The sequence below is a fragment of the Neolamprologus multifasciatus genome, chromosome 16 (genome assembly GCF_963576455.1).
Source record: "Neolamprologus multifasciatus chromosome 16, fNeoMul1.2, whole genome shotgun sequence".
NCBI classification, from domain to species: domain Eukaryota; kingdom Metazoa; phylum Chordata; class Actinopteri; order Cichliformes; family Cichlidae; genus Neolamprologus; species Neolamprologus multifasciatus.
The window spans coordinates 34,325,249-34,333,713 of record NC_140454.1 but is presented as its reverse complement, the minus strand read 5'-3'; the positions used below and the strand labels follow the sequence as shown (position 1 = coordinate 34,333,713).

The 8,465-nt window shown below is 42.4% G+C and overlaps 1 long non-coding RNA gene across 1 annotated transcript; it reads left to right on the top strand.

Moving 5' to 3' along the window:
* Positions 1-641: 641 nt before the first annotated feature.
* Positions 642-8,135, top strand: LOC146501153 (uncharacterized). The gene is made up of 2 exons (XR_014869956.1): positions 642-2,074; positions 2,711-8,135. It is a non-coding gene; the product is annotated as an uncharacterized LOC146501153 (long non-coding RNA).
* Positions 8,136-8,465: the final 330 nt, after the last annotated feature.

Genomic DNA, 8,465 nt, shown 5'->3' with positions numbered 1-8,465 from the left:
ATCAAACGTGTGAATGGATTCTTCTGATTCCTGCTCCGTGCATTCATCGTGTTTGTTTGGAAGGAGCCGACCTAACCGACCGCCTTGGGATTCGCTGAAGTTTGGTTCCACAGAAGAACTTTTGAACCTCATAATAATCGGCAGCCTTTCCTTCCCCCAATTATTCTGCTGCCGGTTGGCCTTTGGTGCACCAACACTTCAGCCTCCCTCAGGTATTTCAGACGTCTAAAAGAAGCATAACATTTACATACTATGTGCAGTGTGACTATAAAATTAGGTGGCAATTAGGTAACAATGGGGCAGGTTTAACTAACATCAAACAGTTATTCAGATGTGATATTACTCTTCTGCAGGTAGCGTTGTGCGCATCCAGGCCTCACAGGACTTGGATCAAAGAACTGATAACCTTCTGTTCCACTTTCTGCTGTAATGTCCAAAGTGATCTATCTTTACTGTAAGGTGTCTGACTGCAGCGTGCCGTGGAGTACGGACGATCCCAGGATTCAAACTGAATCAAAGATGTTCAGGAGTTTTCCAGTATTTTTAAATGTGGTGCACAGGGACCAAGAACAGTAAACAATTACAATTACAATTACAATTACAACAGTAACAATCCTTGATAAGGATCATGCCAAAAGTCATGATCCTTATCAAGTACCTAAACAGTAAACAAGTTGTACTTCCAAAATATATTTATAGTAGCTAAAGTAACTGTCCTCACTATGCATTTCTGTTCTATATATGATATCAGTGGATCGTGATTATTGATTTATTGATGTGTAAATCTCTTTAATGTTGCAGCTGACGATGATGATTTAACTTATAAATGGCTGGACAGTTTGATCTATAATACTGAATCAGCAAAATAATAACTAAAGCTTTAAAATAAATAGTATGGAGTATACAGTGTAGTGGATGCATCCAAAATATGGAATAAACACAGAAAGCAGCACGACATGGAAATCCTTACAAGTACATTAAAGTAACTGAGTACATTAAAAAGTGTTTGAGTAAAGGTACACATCCCTGCTGTGAAGTCTCCACCTTTATTTATACTGGAAGAGGCTTAAAAGCTTCATGAAAGAGGTCTGACATGAAGCAGCGCACATTTCGGTGCTTTTTTCTTGAGCTGTGACACACTTTGGATTCTAGCCAATCATTTTACGTTTCCGAGGATAGTAGGCGGGTCCAGGTACGTACGTTCTTTTAGAGCAGAGCTACAGATTAAAAATGGCCAAGGCGAAGCGGTCAAAGTCTGGCTGTACTTCACAGCAAAATATGCAAACTCAGCAGCTGCAACAAGTGCTTTAAGCTGATACTGTGATGCTGTCAAAGGAGGTAACACCTCGAATCTGGTGAAACACCTGGCGACGCATAGCGTTTTTTTAAAAGCCGAGAAATGCGCCGTATTTGATAGCTTGCTGCGAGACCTCACACCGAGCGCATCTACTGCGGGTGCGGTGCCTGTTATCGGACCCGGAGTTAGCAACATCCCCCAAAAACCCGAAGAGGAGAGTCCTGGCCCCTAGCCCTGCCAGTGTAGCAGAAATGATGAGGATGATGATGCAGCAGCAGCCGTTCTTCTCTGCGTGAGTAGCTTAATGTTGTTCGTGTGTAATTTACGTTGAGTAGGCTAACCACGTTATTACATTAATGCAGTAAGGTGAACTAGCAAACACCGTTGTAGTTACATGCGGCTGTCTTCTTGTTTGATGGCAGATACTCCCTTCACCCTGGCCAAAAAGGCTAAAATGACCAAAGAAAAAGTGGAAAACAGTTAAACATGAGAGGTTTTTGGACAAAGTTTGTGTTTTTTCCATTGTTTAAGCTGCTTCCAGCCAAGAGTGATACCATATATGCCCCATAGCTGCAGAAAAGGCTAACATTGTTATCTTTTTACAAAAAAACAGCTGAACATGAGAGGTTTTTGGACCAATTTTGTGTTCTCCATTCTTTAAGCACCGGTTTGAGCACCGTTTGAGCACCGTTTAAGCACCGGCACCGTTTCAAAAGTACCGGTTTGGTACTGGTATCGGATAAAACCTAAACGATACCCATCCCTAGTTATACTGAGGTGAGCTGCTGAAGACAGAACCTTTGTGTCTGTTTCTGCTGCTTTAGCCTCTGTTAGCTACTATTAGCCTCTGTTAGCCTGCTTTAGCTGTTGTTAGCCTGTTGTAGCCTCTGTTAGCCTGCTTTAGCTGTTGTTAGCCTGCTGTAAGCCTCTGTTAGCCTGCTTTAGCTGTTGTAAGCCTGCTGTAAGCCTCTGTTAGCCTGCTTTAGCTGTTGTAAGCCTGCTGTAAGCCTCTGTTAGCCTGCTTTAGCTGTTGTTAGCCTGTTGTAGCCTCTGTTAGCCTGCTTTAGCTGCTGTTAGCCTGCTGTAAGCCTCTGTTAGCCTGCTTTAGCTGCTGTTAGCCTGCTGTAAGCCTCTGTTAGCCTGCTTTAGCTGCTTGTTAGTCTGTGTTAGAGGAACTTTTTTTTGGAGTGGATGTAGTTTTGTTGGACTCTGACACTCTGAATACACTCACACATGATGTGAGAATGTGATCAAACTGATATATCAGAGAGAAATTGTGATTTTAGGACACCAGAGCCTAATATAAGCTGGCATATTGTTAGCTTAAAACCAGCTGCTAACATCCTGAGAGGGAGGGTCACATGTTTAATCTGCTGACAATAAGTAATTGTGACAATGACTGTGTTTATGCAGGTTTTCATGTGTTAGAGCCCTGACTTCAGATCAGGAGAAGAGCAAAGAGGAAGCAGATGACGTGTCGTGGCTTCACTTTCCTTTGGTGAAAGGGACCTCGTCTATCGTCTCAGATAATGAAACAGGTACGATCATTCATAGCTCGAGTCTGAAGGTGCAGACACAAATTTAAATGTCCGTCCATGGCACGCCTACGACTTCTCTAGTCCTTTGGTGTTTGGTGTTACATACGTGACTAGAGACCAGCCACGAGGGAACACGGTGACTTCCACAAACCTGTTTATATTTATATAGGATTAATTAAAGGCCTGTTGCAAGACAGACTTACATGTTAATCTATGTATATTTATGAGTACAAAATATATTTTTTCTATTGAATAACCTGAAAAATCAAAGTGATTCGTTGATTGGCACTGACTTCTCTGACTCTGGTCACAGCCAGTCAGACCTGCCGTACTTCTGTGAGAACCCTTCTACTCTATCACATTTCTATATTCTCTTTGATAAAATGCCATTTTTCATATGTTTATCTTTCATAAACATGCACAGAGTCTAGTAATTGTGACGTGCTCTTCCTCATTTATACTCGTCTATATGCATCTGATGCCTCTGAGATTTCTCTGAAAATCTGTGTGTTCTGTAAAGTCGTCTCATCCATCTACAGTGAACAAACGGCCTTTGTTGAAACGATGAGATAGATTCTTTAATTTTTCCTAGTCTCTTTTGTCCAACAACCAAACTATTTCCCACCATCATCTGGTGAACGTGACTCTTATGACACATCCTGTCAGTCTCCCTTTCGTCTTCTTTATGTTTTAAAATCACTTATTCTGGATTTCTGAGTGAGACGAGGGCTCTTCTTTCTCAGTGTGGACGGGAAAAGCATTTTTAAAACTGTCCACAGTGGTGTGGACGCAGCCTGAAACGTTTCCATTCTTTTAATAGACGTGCTGTTTTTGCTTTTGAGTGCTGTGAGCCACTCGTGTAAGTGCTTGTTGCTCTATTATATTACGTTTGAGGATCCTGTTATAATTTTTCATTTTGAATTACAGAAGTGCCTTTGTCCTGCTTCTCTCTGCTTTGTATTAGCTTCTGTGTTAAAGACGTGTCGTGTAATCACCACTACAGCTTCGTGTGTTACTTTCACTAAACACTGTGCACTAATTACAGGAGCTAATACCCACCAAGGCTGCTTTTTCCTGCAGTGTGGGGGATGTCAGGGCTTCCTCTTTGTTTGAATATATCTATTGACTGTACCCGCTGCAGCTTCTTTGTTGGCACAGCCTCAAACCCACATTACCGTTTCTCTGTGGTTACCAAAGGAAGGTATTCCACTCAGGATTCTCTAACAGACACTGAAGGTTAGTATAACAGATGAAAATATGTGTGAAAGAGGGCCTTGGCAGAATACTGATTAGACACTGGAATTAAGTTGGATTTATAGCAGGGATAAGCTCTTCATTTATCCCTTGTACTCCCTCCATCCTGTGTGTTGTAAGCTCGGGACGAGGCTTTGTCTCTGTCACAGTACGCCTGCACGCTTGGCTTTTTTCTTTTACCCGTGCCAGCGGCGAGACTTTAAGGAGGGTGCTGTCGATCAGTCAGTTCGACTGCATCAGTTCTTTGGCCGAGAATAAAACTACTGGATAGACCGCCATGAAAATTTGAACAGACACTGAGGTGAATGATTTTGACTTTTCATCTCGCACTACGAGCCAGAATCCAAAGTGTGTGCACCCTTTAAGAATTCTGCAAATTGTACATGAAATAGTGATAAACTGAAGCCCAGAATAATGAGTATACGTTTGCTGCTGGCAGAAGAAATGTGGACTGACAATGTTGTTTGAAGCTCTGCTGTTTTGTATCTGTCAGTCCAACATCTGTAACAGACGGGTTGCTGAAGGGAAGCACAACAAGATGCTCGCTGTAACCCCGAGGCAGAAAGGACTAAATATTCTCATTACAGAAAAATAGAGTAAATAAACAAAGTACACAGAACAAGTAATTGTTGACTGTGTGTTTGTTTAGACAGAATTTAATTGGATGCTAATGAGAGAGGTAGACACAGTGTTCTTTCCATCCAGATCTGGGTACGAGTGAAAAGGACGAATAAAAGAGAAGCAGCAGTCCGTCGTTCTGTCTGCTTCCATTCTTATTATGAATACTCTCACGTACACTTGTGCTTGGATCTGATTTTACAGTCTTTCTAAAATCCAACTCAGGTTTTAAACCGAGCCTCAGACCATCTCACTCCAGTCTGAAAGGACACCAAACCCACCCCACGACGATCAATGAGAGGCAGCAGTGTGCTAAAAAGTTCTGCACCGAGCCTCGGCTGCTAGTTACCTCCACAGCATGCTAACACTTATTTAGTACCACGCTGCAATTATGAGGACTCTGAGCAGCTTTTGCTGACTGTAGTTGAAGTGAAAGGCACTAAATAAGAGTGAAACAGTAAATAATCCAAATCAGTGCAATTTCAGCAAACATTCATTTTTTCAATTCAATTTTATTTATACAGCATCAAATCACAACAACAGTGAACTCAAGGTGCTTTATATTGTACAGAGAAAACCCAACAATCATATGACCCCCTGTGAGCAGCACTTTGGCGACAGTGGGAAGGAAAAACTCCCTTTTAACAGGAAGAAACCTCCAGCAGAACCAGGCTCAGGGAGGGGCGGGGCCATCTGCTGTGATTGGCTGGGGTGAGAGAAGGACATTAGACATGAAAGATTGTAAATATGAATCTGTCGTCACTCATGAACTTACAAACTTTTATGTCAGTGTAACGCGAGGGCTCGCTGTGTGGATTGGAACGATTAGAAACAGACGGATAACTTTCTTAGCAGCCTCTCGCACAGCAACAACAACCAAACACTTCCTGTGTGCCGCCCTCATGAATACTTCACTGGCCACATAGAAGCCAGGAAATCCTATACTCGGATCAATGCAGGGAAAACAACGAGGTAGATTCAACACATACTTATTGCTGCTTTGAACCAGTGACTGTAGACATTGCTTTGAACATGTGTGTGCAAACATCCAGATGTGTAAACATGTAAATATCAAAACATGTAATGACCACATGGGTACAAAACCAGCTATAAGCCTAGTAAACACCTCTTTGTGTATCAAATGACATAAACTGACTTCTACACGAGGTTCATCTGTGCAGCTAAAACACACATGAAGCTCTAAAAGTTAGCTTTAGTTCAAAGAGCATAATCTGAAAGGTGCTGCCTCTGTTTCTGTGTGAAACATGAGAAACTCTAAAGTTAACTTCTGCTAGCATACGTTGGTTTTAGCGCACATGCTTAGTTAGAACATCACAGGGCTGCACACCTGCACCGCCGTGTTTGACTTCCTGCTTTCATCACTTTCACTTTACATTATAGACATGACCTTTTTAGTGAGTGCAACTTTTTTTGGTATAGTTTGTGTTGGCTGGGACAATCATGACCCCCGAGTTTAGCATCAATGTTTGGCAGCAGAGGGAGGCTGACCTTCATGAGGTGAGGAAGCACATGAGCAATGAGCTGACGGATGGAAGTGAAGTTAGACTCTGCTTTTTTCTCACTGCTCCATTTAGACTGAATAGTATTTCCATAAATACTCTGATGGATCTACTTTAGAGTCGGGGAGGTTTTTATCTCTGTAACATCGACTGCTGTGACTCGGCCGTTATTCTGTAAATTTGAATCCTTTTCCGCTGTGTGTCCATCTTGTTTGGAGGTGGAGCTTGTACACCATGGCCCATTCACACTGGGCTGAAACAGCCAACCCCGAGTTGAATACTTTATAGTTCCAAATAATATTTTAGTTTAGCAGAACTGTGCAGGTGTCGTGAGTGTCAAGGGGCCGTTGGGATAAATGGTTATTTCAATGGCTGAACTTTACAGAGGCTCCCTGGAGCCACTGCATTTTGTGAGTGAATAATAGGAAGTAGAGACAACGGCAGGTCAGGAAGCCACAACGACGAGGAGCCCAAAGTGTTAACAGAAAAACCAGAGTGCAGTGGGGAAGATGGTCAGAACAGCAGCAGCTCTTCTTCAGGAACGCCATTAACCACCAGCTGTTTCCTGTCTGTTCGACCGCTGCCGTGCAATCTGCACACCTTTCATGCGGAATAACCTTGTTTGTTCCACTCTTTCAGTAACTTCTCAGCAGCTTGCTTAATGATTAGAAAGAGGCAGAGGAATTAGAGGAGAAACCCTGAAGTGCTTTGCAGCCACAGCTACACTTAATCGTTCATTAACTGCACGAGGGCGTCGCTTTGGATGCGACGGTGCGACACACCAGTCTTTAAAGTCAAGTCAGAGAATCGCATGTTTGATGCTCTGTTTTCTTTTTGAACATGAAATTAACTGCAAATAATTAAAATGAAGGGATGATGCATGACGGCAGAGCTGCAGGTTTTTTTGAGTGCAGTTATTTCTGCTTTGATCCAGTACAGATACAGCATCCATGCATTACTCCAAATGACAAAATATGGCTTATGAAATATGGATTTTGTACCTTAGATTAGATGCATGAATGATATTACTAAAAGTTAAATAATATATAATAAATCATTTATGTTTTTGTGTCATCTGTTAACACTGAGGGGATTTTATCAAATGATTTTCTTCATATATTAATAATTTCCTGACTACTTGTTGCCATGTGACCTTTATGTAGTTACTAAGAAACACACAAACTACTGTGTGTAATTAATATAAAGCAATTTTGCTGTCATATATAACAACATTAATATAACAGCCAGAAGCACAAAACAAAAAGCTGTCATGTCAGTGAGGATATCGAGCTTTACAGTGATGTAGTGATGGGAATATACACATGTGAGATTAGTAATGTTGAGGAGATGCTGATTAATTACACCATTATTCGAATAAGTCAAGGAAATACGAGCGACTGTGGTTCAAGAGTTGGGAGTTCGCCTTGTAATCGGAAGGTTGCCGGTTCGAGCCCCGGCTCGGACAGTCTCGGTCGTTGTGTCCTTGGGCAAGACACTTCACCTACCGCCTACTGGTGATGGCCAGAGGGGCCGATGGCGCGATATGGCAGCATCTGTCAGTCTGCCCCAGGACAGCTGTGGCTACAACTGCCTGATAGATGTCAGCGACTTTGTTTTTCAGCTGTTTCTTTAGCTCATGGCATGATGTGCTTTTATTTAAGCCTGCTTCACTTACCAGACAGCTTCTATTTAAATGGGTGGTGGGCGATCGTGGCTCAAGAGTTGGGAGTTCGTCTTGTAATCGGAAGGTTGCCTGTTCGAGCCCCGGCTCGGACAGTCTCGGTCGTTGTGTCCTTGGGCAAGACACTTCACCTACCGGCCAGAGGGGCTGATTGCCTCGCTTCTGTCAGGGCAGCTGTGGCTACACCTGTAGCTGCCTCCACCAGTGTGTGAATGGGTGGATGACTGGGTGTGTAAAGCGCTTTGGGGTCCTTAGGGGGGACTAGTAAAAGCGCTATACAAATGTAGGCTGGAAACAAAACATAACTCACAGGCCAAATACAGGTCATTTATATTTACCATGTAAATAATTTATACATTTATATAAATATGGAACATTTGATGTGTTGAAAGCTTCTGCTTTCAGAAATGGACAACAATGGAAAGATGGAGTTTTTAGACTGTAAAGAAAAGACGTCTGTTTGCTCCTGTCACTCAGTAAACGTGGTTATTCACAGTAACCAGATTATAGTTTATTTGCCTGTTATGGGGCAGTTATGTCCAGGTGCTTTCCTTTGA